The 16,581-nt window shown below is 42.3% G+C and overlaps 1 protein-coding gene across 1 annotated transcript in view; it reads right to left on the reverse strand.

Annotated features, from left to right (window-relative positions):
- The window catches only part of QRFPR (pyroglutamylated RFamide peptide receptor), a 130,492-nt gene that overhangs the window by 62,434 nt on the left and 51,477 nt on the right, over nucleotides 1–16,581 (reverse strand). The window lies entirely within an intron of this gene.

Genomic DNA, 16,581 nt, shown 5'->3' on the forward strand with positions numbered 1-16,581 from the left:
GAAGCAATATTTTGCTGGTCATGATCTGTGAAAGGTTTCACTCTGGACTGGTATATTGTATCATTTTTAAAAACAAATTTTGGCGGCTCAAGAGAACCACACATAGAGCACTAAGACTGCGTGTATGTGTGCACACATGACCTCAAAATGATGCTGTGTAATGCATTTTTAGAAATGTGTGACTGTAATTGAGAATGTGAACAAGTGCTCTGGGCTATCCAAGGTCTACACCTGGCACTAACTGTAGGCTATTTCCAGCACCCAGAGCCTAGAAAAAAGCCTCCCATATCGTTTTATTTTCCCTGTCTTGGTTATTTGCCAGGACTAGACAGATGTTGAGTGCACGTACCTCCAGCATTACAGATGTGAGCACTCTACTTAGTTCAGTTCAGTTTAGTTCTCTAGTTACTCATGCATAGTATACCCTTTCAGTTGCAGCATCATAGTGCAATGATGCTGCAACAGTGGGAAAGAGAGCACACTGGGCACATGTAGCCTTTGACCTAGGGAGAGCGCTCTCTCCTGTGATGCTGGGGGTGAACTCTGCTGTGGCATAGCAACCAGCTAGGAAGAATATTGCAAACAATATAGGAGTTTTTTTATCTGTCAGATCAGGGTTGGCCATCAGGTATAACAATTACATTAAGCAATATTTTTCAATTTACTGCATTGTCCATTTTATTCAAAAGGTCTCCATCCAATGTATCAGACATATAAGACAACAATCCTATCCTTTTCAGTATATACAGTTGTGACCAAAATTATTCAACCCCCAATGCTGTAAAGGGGTTTAGGGACTATAGTGTACATTTGGAATTGTATTCAGAATCAAATCCTACAAGGACGTTGTAACTACCCAAATGCAACTAAAATGACATCAATTGTTTATGTAATACAGTAGTAAATGGTTCTTATGTGGTTTCTTCATTGCCACAATTATTCAACCCCTTAAAGACTACCACTCTGAAGAACAGAGGTTCATACAGGTGCTTTCCATCAGGTATTGAAAACACCTGTGGATGTCACCGAGCAGCAATCAAGCATAATAAGCACCAATTAGGCAGCTTTAAAATGACTGTGATACTCAGCTCCTTCTAGACATTTACTGGTGTGGTTACAAACATGGTGAAGGCAAGAGAATGGTCCAGGAAGACAAGAGAAGAGGTGATTTCTCTTCACAGGAAGGGCAATGGCTATAAGAAGATTGCAAAGATGTTAAACATACCAAGAGACACCTTAGGAAGCATCATTCGCAAATTCAAGGCAAAGGGCACTGTTGAAACGCTACCTGGTCGTGGCAGAAAGAAGATGCTGACTTCGACTGCTGTGCGCTACCTGAAGCGTAGAGTGGAGAGAAGTCCCCGTGTGACTGCTGAGGAACTGAGAAAAGATTTGTCAGATGTGGGTACAGAAGTTTCAGCCCAGACAATAAGACGCACACTGCGTAATGAAGGCCTCCGTGCCAGAACTCCCAGGCGTACCCCCTTGCTGTCTCCAAAGAATAAGAAGAGTCGACTGCAGTATGCCAAAAGCCATGTGGACAAACCACAAAAGTTGTGGGATAGTGTTCTGTGGACTGATGAAACAAAATTAGAACTGTTTGGGCCCATGGATCAACGCTATGTTTGGAGGAGGAAGAACAAGGCCTATGATGAAAAGAACACCTTGCCTACTGTGAAGCATGGTGGAGGGTCAATCATGCTTTGGGGCTGTTTTGCTTCTGCAGGTACAGGGAAGCTTCAGCGTGTGCAAGGTACCATGAATTCTCTTCAGTACCAGGAGATATTGGATGGAAACGTGATGCAGTCCGTCACACACCTGAGGCTTGGGAGACGTTGGACCTTTCAACAGGACAATGATCCCAAGCATACCTCCAAGTCCACTAGAGCATGGTTGCAGAGGAAAGGCTGGAACATTTTGGAGTGGCCATCGCAGTCACCAGACTTAAATCCGATTGAGAACCTCTGGTGGGACTTAAAGAAAGCAGTTGCAGTGCGCAAGCCTAAGAATGTGACTGAACTGGAGGCCTTTGCCCATGAAGAATGGGCGAAGATACCCGTAGATCGCTGCAAGACACTTGTGTCAAGCTATGCTTCACGTTTAAAAGCTGTTATAACTGTAAAAGGATGCTGTACTAAGTACTAAGATTGAATGTCACTTGGGGGTTGAATAAAACTGATAATGCTGTGAGCACAGAAAAGACATTTGTGGTTATTTCATTATAACTGTTATGTTATATTTGTCTGACCTACAAGTGCCTCTTTAATGTAAATGTAAGCAAGATGACTGAATGATCAAAAGCAATGTCAAACTGGCCAAAACACTCAATTTCAGTGGGGGTTGAATAATTTTGGTCACAACTGTATGAGAGTATCCAACTAGCAAAGTAAATCAGCTGTGTCATTGTTTTGCAATGAATCAATATATCAAATATCCTGTTTTTCAGTTGCATTTGAAAATTTTTTTTTATATACTGTATATATATATTCCTGTAAAATATACAAATGTTTCAAGAGCTAATCAGAACAGATTTAAAATGAGCAGGAATACTCAGCAGTGATATTTTCCAACAATCAATGTCCTCCAGTCTTTCTCTGGAATGGACAGGGGCTGGGGGGTTTCCCCCATCTGAGTCTCATCTGCCTTTGGCTGCCCTCACATGAACACATGAACCTAAATTAGACATTAAGGGACCCTCGCACAAGCTGAATTGTACAGTGGAGCTTGATTGCTTTGCTGAGAGTGATCAGAATTTGAAAATGAAACATGCCTTATTGAGATTGTTTTTGCTCTTCTTGCAATCGGGAGAGCCACTTGAGCCATACACCCCATAGGGGATGCTCAGAACCATGAAAAAGGGTATGATCAGCGCACATTAAGGGCTTGTGATCCTTCTAATAAACCATGGTATATAATGGAAGTCCATGTAAAGTCCATAATTCCTGTTTTGCACAAATGACAGTCATACCACAGTGAGCCAGCTCTAAATAAATGTAGAAAAAGAAGAAAAGGGGCCTCTAAGTGTAGTATTCAAGTGACATATTTTAGGCTACAGTTAAAAACACTTACAAGATAAAAGAGGCATCAATGCCCATCAACCATAATATGGAGAGAAGACCGGGTGTTGTGCTGTGCTCCACAACCTGCAGAATCCACCAATCACTGGATGCTACCGCTTTTGGATGGAAGGGGAGCTTCTGGGTGCTGCAGCTGAAAACTGGAACCGGCTGCTCAAAACCATCTCCTAAAATACCTGTTGGGTCTCCTAAAATACCTGATAGGTCTTATCCCAGATCAAGATGAGGGGGCACTCTCAAGACCACAGGAAACCACTCAACAGTTGCTTGGTATCTCCTTACAGTTACCATACTGGAGAACTACCCTCTTTATACAGGTTCCAGAAGTGGTCTTTCTGCAGAGGTCTGATAAACTCCCTGCTAGGTCACAGCTACAGCCCTCAATCAATCATAAAAATGCATTCTGCCTGCAGATTCGAGAGCTAGCTCTGACTGAATAGGGTGTGTGTCAGACCTCTAAAGAGAGATCAATTCCACACAGAGGGCATGCCCGGAGAAGTTTGCTCTTCTATAACTGTCCTGAGTAAGTGGCTGAAAGTTGCTCGGTGGGTGGCCCTGTCAGCTCCATTCCCACATGACATCTTTCAATTGAAGATAGAAGGAAGACTGGAAAGATCCTGTGCCTATGCTACTACTGTGGTGTTCCTACTCCATGGAGGCTGCAAGCACTGTAAACCATACACCCACTTATCTAAGTGGATGGCAGTTATTTTGTGATGAATACAATAAGGTGCTGTGTTTCCCTAATATACATAAATACCAGGCTCTTATACTTAAATCAAAAGATGTGAAAAAACATGATAAATGATCAACTTATTTAACATGATAAGTATCCAGTGAAAAGCCATAAAGTGAAATCAAAGTCCATCCGTGTCCTTTATGCCTAAATAACTTATTTAAATAAATTATCACCACAAATAAATATCTCTATAAACTCTAGTGCTTCTTTATCCAGGTCTCAAAATAACAAACTGGGCAGAGTGGCCTAGAAAACACCTCCTTCCCAAAACACAAACCCTGTACTTTCTTGATGTACACACTCAAATTGGCACTCACCAGACCTCATGACCCTCTTTAAGTGGGTCCACAATAGCTTAGACTTTTGCTGTGTAAACACGCACTACTTTTTTCAGTGCAGCGTCAGGCGACACAGTCCATGCCATAGTCAATAGAAATTTGTTACATTTCAATAAAGTTTGCTAAAAAAAAGTAAAAACAGTGCGATGCACTGGGGTTCGTGCATGAGAACTGCTGCCATCTTATCACGCACTAACAGATGTAGCACAGCTGCTGGTGTGAACAGGCATTACTGTAAATAATGGTATGAAGTCAGTTAAAAGATACCATGTAATGCATATCATGTAATGCAATGTAATGACCTATCAATCACTAGTTTAAAGGCTATGTTCAGCTTTAAAAAAAATAAAATAAATGCACATATTTGAGAATAAAAAAATGTATATAGTAAGCGCTCTCAATAATTCTAGCAGCTGAACATTAAAGGAAAACGCATAAAAGTCCCATAATTGATATATAAACAAAATGCAGCGCTATTAGAAGATGATAAGAAATGATGGTGAAACACAGTCCAATGAAAAAGTGCTCCTTGATTCCCAGTGCAAATGGTAGAAATACACACTAGCCAGAAAGCGTATAATAATACGCATGTGAGTATATATCCTGAAGACTCCCCTCTCCTCTCAGGTCTGGTCATAGAAATAGCTGGGAAAGATGGAAATCCTACGCCCTCATGTGGTGAAAGAATGGTCCAGCAAGTCAGAGAAGGATAAATCTGGATAAGCCTCCCCCTTCACAGGAACTGACACAGGGATCACTTAGGGCTGTAAGGGTTGAAGAAGCTCCTCACAGGAGACATAGGGAAGCACTCATAGTGTAGTAGGTAAAGGTTTTATTTAGAAAACACAGGTGCATAGTGAACAAAATAGTGCCAAGTATGGATGAACACACTGACCCTTTAAGAAATCAAGATGGCCGCCGGGCCTCCACGTGGCGCCGGCGGCTTAGTGTCAACGGCGTCCTGGGCTCCACTTGACGTGTTTCGTGCGCACGCACTTCTTCAGAGGTAGAGCATATATATATATATATATTAAGTGGCTTGCTTCCTAAACAGCTTTGTGTGGATGTTTAAAATTGGCTTCAGGTCTTGTGTTCCTGTCCCCCCACCCCGGCCTTCGACACAGTTGTCCACCCCCTCCTCCTTAATAAACTACACTCCCTTGGCATCAGAGACTCCGCTCTCTCCTGGCTCTCCTCCTATCTATCCCAACGCTCCTTCAGCGTTACCTATAACGCTACCACCTCCCCCCCTCTCTGTTGGGGTCCCCCAAGGCTCTGTCCTCAGGCCCCTTCTCTTCTCCATCTACACCTCCTCCCTCGGCAAACTGATACACTCCCACGGCTTCAACTATCACCTCTACGCCGATGACACGCAAATTTACCTATCCACCCCTCGCCTCACCCCTTCAGTCTCCACCCGTATCACCCACCTACTGAATGACATATCAGACTGGATGTCGCTCCATTTCCTCAAATTGAACCTTTCCAAAACCGAGCTCCTAATTTTCCCCCCAGCCTGCGCCCCCCCCATCCTCTCTATCACGACCAACAACGCCCTCATCAGTCCCATCCCGCAAGCCAAAGGCCTAGGTGTCACTCTAGACTCCAACCTGTCCTTCCAACCCCATGTCCAATTGCTGGCAAACTCATGCAGGCTCCAGCTCCGCAACATCTCCAAAATACGTACGTTCCTAACCCCAGACACTACTAAACAACTCCTTCACTCCCTTATTATCTCATGTCTGGACTACTGCAACTCCCTCCTCACCGGCCTACCCCAACACAGGCTATCCCCGCTTTAGTCTATCCTGAACTCAGCGGCCAGACTCATCCAGCTTACCAACCGCTCCGCTTCTGTCACCCCCCTCTGTCATTCCCTCCACTGGCTTCCGATTGCCCAACGCATTAAATTCAAACTACTAACATTGACATACAAAGCCATTCATAATGCTACCCCAAACTACCTCACCGACCTGATACCCAAATACCACCCAACCCGTACTCTTCGCTCCTCACAAGACCTCCTATTTTCTAGCTCCCTGGTCTCCTCCTCCCGTGCCCGACTGCAGGACTTCTCCAGGACTTCCCCCATCCTCTGGAACTCACTACCCCAATCCATTAGACTGTCACCTACCCTCCTCACCTTTAGGTGCACTCTGAAAACCCATCTCTTCAGGGAAGCCTACCACACCCTCACCTAACAGCCGATCTCCTCCACTCCTCCTACCACTCCATCCCCCACAGCCACTTCCTCCTGTACCAGTATCCCCTCCCTCCTAGATTGTAAGCTCGAAAGAGAAGGGCCCTCGCACCCCTCATGTATTGTTCTGTTACTGTATTGTCTCATGTACTGTCCCCCGCTATAATGTACAGCGCTGAGCAAACCTTTTGGCGCTATATAAATACTGTACAATAATAATAATAAATGTGTTGGGTGGAGGATATGATCTGAAGTTACCACGCTCACGTGCTGAGCAGCATGCAAATTCATTCATTTCTACGTTTGTGAGTACCATTTTAAACAATTAAACCGAGGCGTTTTTGTATAGTATTATGCTATGAAAGGCATTGGTTACTGCTGATTTCACCTGAGAATTGGAGGAGCTTTGACAGAGGGGCCTTATTATCATATATCTTATCCCACTGAGATGGATAAGAGCTTTTGACCTTCTCTAACTAAGGGGTCCTGTTGTCAGGTAAGAGGCCTGTGGTTCATGTTGGTGGAGGAGAGTGTCACTGGCTGCACCATATATCACATCACTTGATGCCATATTTTCTTTACACTTTATGTGGACGTTTTATTCATTTTATTAGTATTTATTTTTCACATGACCCTTTTGCACTGTTTTTGCACAATAGTATTTTATTTAGACAATATGCTTATGATTAATAACTTAGACTGCACATTTAAAGGGTTAGCATAACACCTTTTGTTTGTCTCGTAAATACATATATTGTTAATATCTGTTTGTGGATAATTGTGAATGCTGCTGCCTACTTTATTTATGTTACACCAAGTGCAGAAATGACACAGGGTTTTCTATTTTAATGTTTGTACAGTCAATTTGCCTTTAGTAAATCCACCGCAATGTGTCATCTGATTGGCTCCGCAGTGTTCTCCACAGGATATGGTGTAGCAATTACATTACATTAGCAAGAAGACCTGTATAAATGGATTCGTATTCCGGCTGTGTACTCAACTGTTTGTCAGATGTTGGGAATTTAGCTTTAACTTAAACATTTAGCGGTAAGTGTACTTTAGATCTGAGAAGTAAATCCTTAGAAATGTTTGCTTTTTTGACAGCATAATTAAGGCACATTTCTGTAATGCTTGACGCCGTATTTGCCGGCGTATAAGACGACTTTTCAACCCGTGAAAATCTTTTGAAAAGTCGGGGGTCGTCTTATACACCGGTATACGGCGAGCCGTTGTCAGGGCGGCACTTTTTCGAGGGGCGGCGCCGCCCCCCCTCCTCCTCCAACGGACACCAAGTACAGGGGTGGGCAGAGGGGCTGCTGTACCTTACCTGGCTCCGGTCCCGCTCCCACGACGATCCGGTCCAGGAAGCGCGGCTGCTCCTTCTTTCAGTTCGGCCGCTCGATGGTCCCGCTGCCCGCTTGGCTCCGCCTCCTCACCGGTGATTGGGCGCCAACACTGGAAAGGCACACAGGCGACCAATCACCGGCGAGGAGGCGGAGCCGAACGGCCCCACGAAAATCAAGCGGCCGAACTGAAAGAAGGAGCAGCCGCTCCTCTCACCCACTGACACTAACGATGAGGCACTATTCCTCCTCCACACTAACACCAACCATGGGGCACTATTCCTCCTCCACACTGACACCAACCATGGGGCACTATTCCTCCCCCACTGACACCAACGATGGGGCACTATTCCTCCTCCCCACTCACACCAACGATGGGGCACTATTCCTCCCCCACTGACACCAATGATGGGGCACTTTTCTCCCCACTGATACCAATGATGGGGCACTATTCCTCCCACTGACACCAACGATGGGGCACTATTCCTCCTCCCCACTGACACCAACGATGGGGCACTATTCCTCCTCCCCACTGACACCAATGATGGGGCACTATTCCTCCTCCCCGATGACACCAATGATGGGGCGCGTTGGAAGAGGGGTAGTCTTATACGGCGAGTATAGCTCAAACCCTATATTTTAACAGGAAAAGTAGGGGGTCGTCTTATACGCCCAGTCGTCTTATACGCCGGCAAATACGGTATTTATTTTTAATATATAGAAAAAAAATTCCCCGCAGTTCTGCTTGTAGAGGGGAGAGTGTGAAAGTGTTAAGTTTGGGGAAACTGCAACATTTTACAAGTTCGCTCATTCCTACTCTTGTGCCTATTTCATGATACAGGAAGCAATCTGTCAGTGTGTACCATCTGTGTTTGGTCTGGCTGTCTTCTAAATCTGTAAGCATACACAGGTAGTATGTGTGGTTAGCAGGGATGAACAAAATTGGGAGCTAAATATTCAGAAAAATTCAGGACATTTTGTGCCCAGTCAAACTGGTGCGATTTCAGGTGTGGTTTGCAAATCGGAATCACTCCTGAAATCTCATCCGATGTATATGAATGTCAGCGTTTTAATGTGCAATTTGCTGCAGCACGATTTACAAAGTACGGTAGTTCTTGCATTACTTTTTCTGCAGTTTTGTTGAGATTTCACATACATAGAATATAATGGAAATCAGACTGTAAATTGCAAGAAAGTAGCAATAAAGTCTTCAGAAATCGCACCTGAAATCGTGCTGAAATTGCACACATATTGTGTGATTTTAAATTATGGCATGGTATGGCACTTAAAGGACTATTATCGGCCTGTTCTTTTGCAAAAAAATAACCATAACATCAACACTAGCACTAATCCTAACCACAAAGATAAACCTAAGTTATTATTTGTAAACAAATTATATGATTTTCATGACAGTGCTGTTATGGCAATAACATGATTTTATTTACAAAGCATGGGCATGGTGATCACATGGCTCTGTTAACCACTTGCCCTCCAGAGGATTTACCCTCCTTCCTGACCAGGCGATTTTTTGCAATGCAGAGCTGCGTTACTTTAACTTTAACTGCACGGTCATGCAACGCTGTACACTTCACCTGTTTTAATATTTTGCAATGATCAGTGAACGTAAAACCTCAAATATACATTATATATTTTCTGAATCAGAGACAATTTTTTATCTCTAACAATATTGGCACTAGATTTTTATCAAATCAACATCTCCAAATTTTCTCTAAAATATGAAATACGAGATGGAAATGCGTAAGTAGATTCCAAATAGATCAGTTTTCAAAACTGCATGCTCCTGGGTCACAGCGACAAACTCTGATATCCAAAACAGTTCATATACAATATTTTAAAAGCCATCACAGGTCATAAACTTATGCTGGCCATACACAGTTAGAAAATCAATAAAAAAAAAAACTTGGATTTTTAAAGTTCTGTCGAACGTGCATGTGATAACGCCATCATTGTATCGATAGAGATCATGCAATAATCAAAATATTATCGATTGATAACAACATAAACGGGACATTTTTCATCAAACAATTACACAATCTTTCAGTTCTTTCCATGCTGAACTACTGAGGTTACATTTTAACACGTGAATGCGCTGTAGATTTTTTCAAGCTCTTTTCAATTGATCCCAGTACTAATGTTTTCTAAATTGATAGTTTACTTTAAAAAAATCCAACATGACAGTTTGTTGTCTTACCATTACACTTTGCATTTCGATAATCAAAATGAACCCACTAACAATTCGGAAGTTGAACAATTGAGCGTATTGAACCCTTTTTCGAATGATTTTCTAACCATTTATGGTCAGCATTAGAGGCAACAATAAATTATGTCCTTACAACTATTCCTCTCATTCTAGTGTGAGCAGAAATATCATTTATGTACACATTTGAGCAACATGGGCATGCTTGTGTGCAAGTGTGAGTGCATGAGGGGGCCTTCATTTTTTTTTCTTTGTACGTTTTAAATTTTTTCATTTAACTTTATGGAACTGATAATGCTCTTTAATAACAGTACATTTTATGAAGACATCGGGGGTCCATAGAACTTCTCTGATGCCTTCTCTAAACTCAGGCATCTCTGATCAAGGAAATTGCATCTTCAATAAGCTGTTTCACCCCGCTATCCCTACTGGCAATAACAGCTCTGATCCCAGAAGTGCTCATCTCTGAGCACTTCCAGGTTCACACCTCACAGGAGAGGTGGGTGAATGGACATTACTCCATCTCTACCCACTCGCCATCCGGATTTATCCTTGTTCAGTCCTGAGAACATGTAAGCCTGGGACTGAGGATGGGTGTGCCTAACTAGAGGAGGTGCCCAGATGGGGGGAGGGCACATAAAACAGCACAATACAAGTGCATCGCAGCGGTATAGCACATGGTCTGATCTAAAAAACAAAATACTTATGGCTGCTTTGTGGTCTTTGTTGTTTGTTTACATGGCGCTACTGCCACAGCCATAAGTGTCAGTAAAAGGTTTAAAATGCAAACATTGTTTAAAACAGTATTTGATTAATTCTGTTAGTTGGATATACTTTAACCAATTCAATACACCTTCCTGCCCAGGCCAGTTTTCAGGTTTCAGCGCTCTCACACTTTGAATGACAATTGCGCGGTCATACAACATTGTACCCAAACTAAAATTTTATCATTTTCTTCACACAACTAGAGCTTTCTTTTGGTGGTATTTAATCGCCACTGAGGTTTTTTATTTTTTGCTAAATTAACCAAAAATGACCAAAAATTTTGAAAAAAACACACATTTTTCTTTGTTTGTTTATGTTATAAAAGTTTGCAAATAAATAATTGTTCTTCATAAATTTAGGCCAAAATGTATTCTACTACATGTCTTTGGTGAAAATAACCCAAATTAGGATGTATTTTTTAGTTTGTAGGAAAGTTATAGAGTTCACAAACTATGGTATAGATCTGAATATTGATCAGTCCTGAAGTACTGACAGCCAATCTAATTTCTTGAGGTCCAAGAATGTCAGAACAGTACAGATATCCCCCAAATGACCCCTTTTTGCAAAGTAGGCAGTCCGATGTACTTCATAAGAGGCATGGCGAGTTTTTTGAAGTTGTATTTTTTTTGTCATAATTTTTTTGGAAAATGAAAAAATTAAAAAAATTAGTTTCACTATTTTTTTTTACATATTGTCACCAGTGCAGTACAGCATCATCATATAACTGGCATGGCGGTGATCAGGGACACTGACTGGTATGAAAAAAAATTTTTTTTTTTTTTAATTATTTTTTATTTAATTTTTTTTATTTTTTTTTAAGATTTTTTTTTCATATTTCACTATGACCAAAGTAGTACAATGTTCCCATAGTAACATTGTACTACTTCGGGGAAGTGATCAGTATTTGTTTTTTTTTTTTTTTACACAATTTGCTTATAGCAAAGAATTACTTTGCTATAAGCAGGCATTTACCTGAATGACATCGATTTATTCAGGGGTTTTTTTTTTTTTTTTTTGTGTTTAGCTGTGATTTGGCCACAGCTAATCACATGACATGTGCATGTGATTAGCTGTGACCATTCACAGCTAGACACTAGTATACAATGGATGGCATGAATGAAGCCATCCATTGTATACAACTGTCATGTGACCTGCTGTGATTGGTCACAGCAGGTCACATGGTACCGGCAATGGGGGCCGATACTCAGATCTGTCATCGGCCGTGTCCGAGGTACACGGCCGGTGACAGATTGCGCCGCTGCGCGGCTCTGCAGGAGTGCAATCTGCGCATGTGCGGTAGGACGCCATGTGGCGTCCACCCGGAACGCTGATGACATTTGCTGGCCGCCATTCGGCCATAGGGCGGGCTGCAAATGGTTAATATCCTGTGTTTTTACCAGCTTATCTAAATTTCTCACTAACACAACTAGAGTACTCTATAAAAGTATCTTATAAGAAGCTTCTTGTTAAAGAAAAAACTTTCACATACCTGGGTAATTTAAAGCTAACATCTGCTGTTTTCTGAGGCAGTCTGCTCCCTTCCCCTTGCTATCTGATCTTTGGCCACTAATGCTATTTCATTAATTGACTGAAATGATACATTTAGCAGGTCGTAGTTCCTTGATAAGTGATGTGGCGCAATTTGGATAAAATAACAGTTTCTGATCCTTTCACCTGAACATGCATTTCCCACACACACCCTCCCTGTCTAGAAAAGGGAGAAAAACACAAACAAATAAGGAATAGAGCCCTTCCTCTGGGGAATTAAGATCCTCTGATTATTAATTTTAATATCAACCTCACAGAGGACCAAAAGCAGAGAAGAAAACTGAGGACAACTCTAGAGTGTGGAGAGGGGGAGTAGTGCTTTACAAAGTTTTTTGGTTTAGTAGAGAAAAGGGAATGTTATTGTCTATACATAAATACTGTAGAGGTCTTGACAGAGGCCTGGGATTTAGCAATCTAGGAACATGTTTGCCTGGACAACAGCTTGGTTTTGGTGAAAGGATTTAGAATTTTCCTCCTGGTAACAAAAAGAATGCCTGTTGTGATGTCCTTTATAATGGCATCCAAGGGAGTCCCAATTACCTATTCTCCTGCCCCCTGACCCTGTGGCATCCATTGGAGACCCAATTACCTACTTGCCAGCCCAGTGACCAGAAAGGTGTCTCAAATGTACTCCACTACCTTAACCAGCTGAGTTGCCATACAGATCAGAGATGCTGGGGCTATTGCTATCTTTACACTAGTCGAAAAATCATTCAAATGGGTTTTTAAAAAACAAACACATGGTTGTGAGAGAAAATGATATTGCTATCATGTAAAGACCAAATTTAAATTGCAAATCATTCAATGGACATAAATTAATCAGTTTTTCATCCATTTTGTGCTTCTTGGTCACATATGTGCAGTACCAACAGTTCGATTTTTAACAGACAAGAAACACATTAACCTTTCAATTTATTGTCCATTTGGCTGAAGTTTTCCAAACATTTTTCCTTCAATTTTTTGGCTCAAAAATTTCACTACCAATTTTTGATTTGTTATCATTAACTGGGAGGAAAGTGAACAAACTGCCCAAATGGCAGATTTTCAAATGATTTCTTGTTCAGTGTATAGCCACCATAACACTTGAACACAAGGTCTGGACACAGGAAAAGAAGAGTCTTTCCAAATTTTCATGCTTTTTTAATTAACTTACCACAATGGTTAAAACAATTACAGAATTCTGTATACAGGACAGGACAGGATACATTTTTGCAACTAATGACATCCAGATTCATAACTACGGATGAGCTGAAAGTACCTGGAGTAAGTTTGAGGTGGGTTTTGCAAACTTCACTGAAGTTCAGGTGCCGAATCCAAACCCCACTGAATTCAATGAATTCAATGTTAGAAACCAGTAATGGCCGTTTCTTAGGCTAATAAGCAAACAAATGGCATTGGAGCTGGGCACTGTCTTGGGTAAAATGTACCATAGCAACACAAATATGTAAACATTCTTTTGGCAAGGAGCAGCTATTTTAACCTCCTTGGCGGTATTATTCTTTCAGATTTTTTGTGCTGAAAGCGGTACCATTTTTTTGCATGGAAATATGTAGTTTTGTATTGTAGGCTGTAATTCTTAGGAATAACTCACTGAAATCTGTCCGAACAAGAGTCTAGTAAACATTCCGGATATGATAAAACTTGAAACACGAAATCATAAATTATAATTTAATAAATAATCATATAAAATAATAATATAATAATAATACATTTAATTCAATAATATAATCAAACCAAAAACACTGAAATTTGAAATACAGAGGCAAATTCGCACATCGCTGAGCAAAGTCGCAAAATCGTTTTCAGTGTCTAATGACGAATTTCCCCATGAATCATCACTCAATTCTGCAAGTGGTTCTGATTTACTATCGCTGTTCATAAACCGCTTTTGACGTAATGGGATGCTTTTTGGACGCCATGGACTTTTCTAAGTTTCCAGGCAGAAAGAACATTCAAAATGCAGGCAGGGCACAGGACAAAGCAGTAGGGACAAAATGTATGTGAAATGCATTGAAATAGCAATGACAGCAAAAATGACATTTTTTAAAAAATTCTAATTTCCCGCCGGTTCCGGCGCCCGTATGTCCCGACGTCACAGGGACCGGAACACAGAAGCCGGATGCAGGCATCGGCTGGAGGAGATGGCCGGGGACGCTGGAGGGGACACATCACAGGAGCGAAGGACAAGGTAAGTGCTGCAGGGAACCCCCAGAGCAGCACCGCATGGTAAGCCCGAGTGTAGCTCGGGGTTACCGCTTTTGGTATAGAAATTTTACCCCGAGCTACACTCGGGAACACCGCTAAGGAGGTTAATAAAATTTAAATTAAATATAAAGAAGCTATCCTTGCAGCCAGAACTCCATCTCCTACCTGCCTGGGGGAGGGGCCTGTCCATGGCTCTGAGTAGGAGCAGATGGAGGAAGCTCCATGTGCCTGCCTGAATGAAAGAAGCAGAACGGTAGCGGAATTACCTGGTGACTGACGGGAGTCTGGTCCTCGGTGAAGCGTGGTGGTTGGGCAGCTCCGGTGGCTCTGTTGGCCCAGCGGAGGACTTGGAGTCGCACTGGGTGAGCGGCTCGCAGAGAGAGGAGGACTGTCGGAGAGTGACAGGGGAAGCTGTGATACGAAGACCACGTGGCCCCCTGGGAAGCACAGCTCCGTTGTGAGAGAAGGAGAGAGGGAGCAAAGGTGGATCATTATTGCAGGCAGACATATCCAGAAAACCCCACCAAGACTATCACTGATGGGCAGCCAGGAAGAGTGGCAGTGAAGTCGACCAACTGGAGAGAGCTGTGAGTCCACAGATCCAGGGAGCACCGAGAGCATAATTATAAAAAGCATTTGTGTAGAGCACAGGTGTGAAACTGACGGCCCTCCAGCTGTTGCTAAACTACAAGTCTCATGAGGCATTGCAAGATTGACAGTTACAAACATGACTCCCAAAGGCAGAGGCATGATGGGACTTGCAGTTTTGCAACAGCTGGAGGGCCGCCAGTTTGACACCCCTGGTGTAGAGTATATTAACTGACTAGAGGAAACAGTTTAACCTTGAAAGGCCAAAGGCAGAAGTTGCTGAGAAGAGGTGTGATGGAGTTATTCAGTGGAGTATAGAATTGAAACATCAGTACTGTCTCGCCTGGTCCATAACCTCTAATCCCTCTAGAGTGGTGTGAAAATAGATATATTCCAAGGGACAACAAGGACAGTTGGAGAGAGTAAAATGAAGAGTAAGCCTGCAAAAGGGGGTGGTGTAAAAACACCTAAAACACATACTAGTACAATTACAAAATACATGCCCCCACAGGAGAAAAGTCGCGGGAACCAGACCCCTGAGAGGCAAAGGGGAGTTATTGTATCATAGAATTGCAAGTCCCAGAAATCCCAAACTGGACTCATAGGATAAGGGAGGAACTATGGATAGAACAAGAGAGGTGGCAAGTAACCTCAAGAAGAAGAGAGCAACAAAAATGAGAAGACTTGGAAAGAAAGAAGAAAGAGCAAGGAATATGAAGAAACCAGTTTTTATGAGACTTTAACATAAAGGATATTAATAGGAATGAGGGAAGAAGAGAGGTCTGGGGTATGGGTAAAGTCATTGCTGCTTTTGGCTTCTTTTTTTTGGGGGGGATTGTTCCCCATCCCCTTCCTCCCTCCTCACATCCCCTTTTTTTTCTCTCTCTCTCCTTAGGGGGGCGGGGGAAAGGTTATGAGTTGGTAAAGGAAAAGGTTTTCTGAAGGCGATACAAATGAGGGCACAACATGGTCTAGAAAACATATCCTCAGGGTAGAGTTGGAGAGGTGAGAAGGTGTTTATGGACAGACCCCAAACAGAAGGATCAAGGGTGGGGTTAGACCCACAACAGATCCAAGGTTTGGGAGAGGGTCAAATGGGTTGGAGTGGGGAGAAGAGGGTGGGGGAATAGTGGGGGGGAGGGTAGATTAGTGAGAAAGGGGTACTGGGAATCTTTCTGTTGGTCTCTAATTTATTATATAAGATTACTCTCTCTGTGTGAATAAGGTAGAAAAAGGTTCTAACACTAAGAAATGAGTGACAAGAATGTAGTAAATTTTTAAGGCTTGAATAATCCAGTTAAAAGACATAAGATTACCAGGAAATTGGGGCAACGCTCAATTGATACAGTATTCTTACAAGAGACACATTTATCTTTAGATACAATGGCTACATCACATTCAAGACAATACCCAACCTGGTATCATGCAGACTCCACAATAAAACGAGCTAAAGGAGTAGCAATTGGGATGGCAAGGAATATAAGATTTAATTTAGAAGAAAAGTTGAGAGACCCAGAGGGTCGGTTCCTGTTTTTGCAGGGCTGTTTATATGGTGTGGAA

Source organism: Staurois parvus, unplaced genomic scaffold (assembly GCF_062004578.1).
Source record: "Staurois parvus isolate SC_StPar_1 unplaced genomic scaffold, SC_StPar_1.0 ptg000344l, whole genome shotgun sequence".
NCBI lineage: Eukaryota > Metazoa > Chordata > Amphibia > Anura > Ranidae > Staurois > Staurois parvus.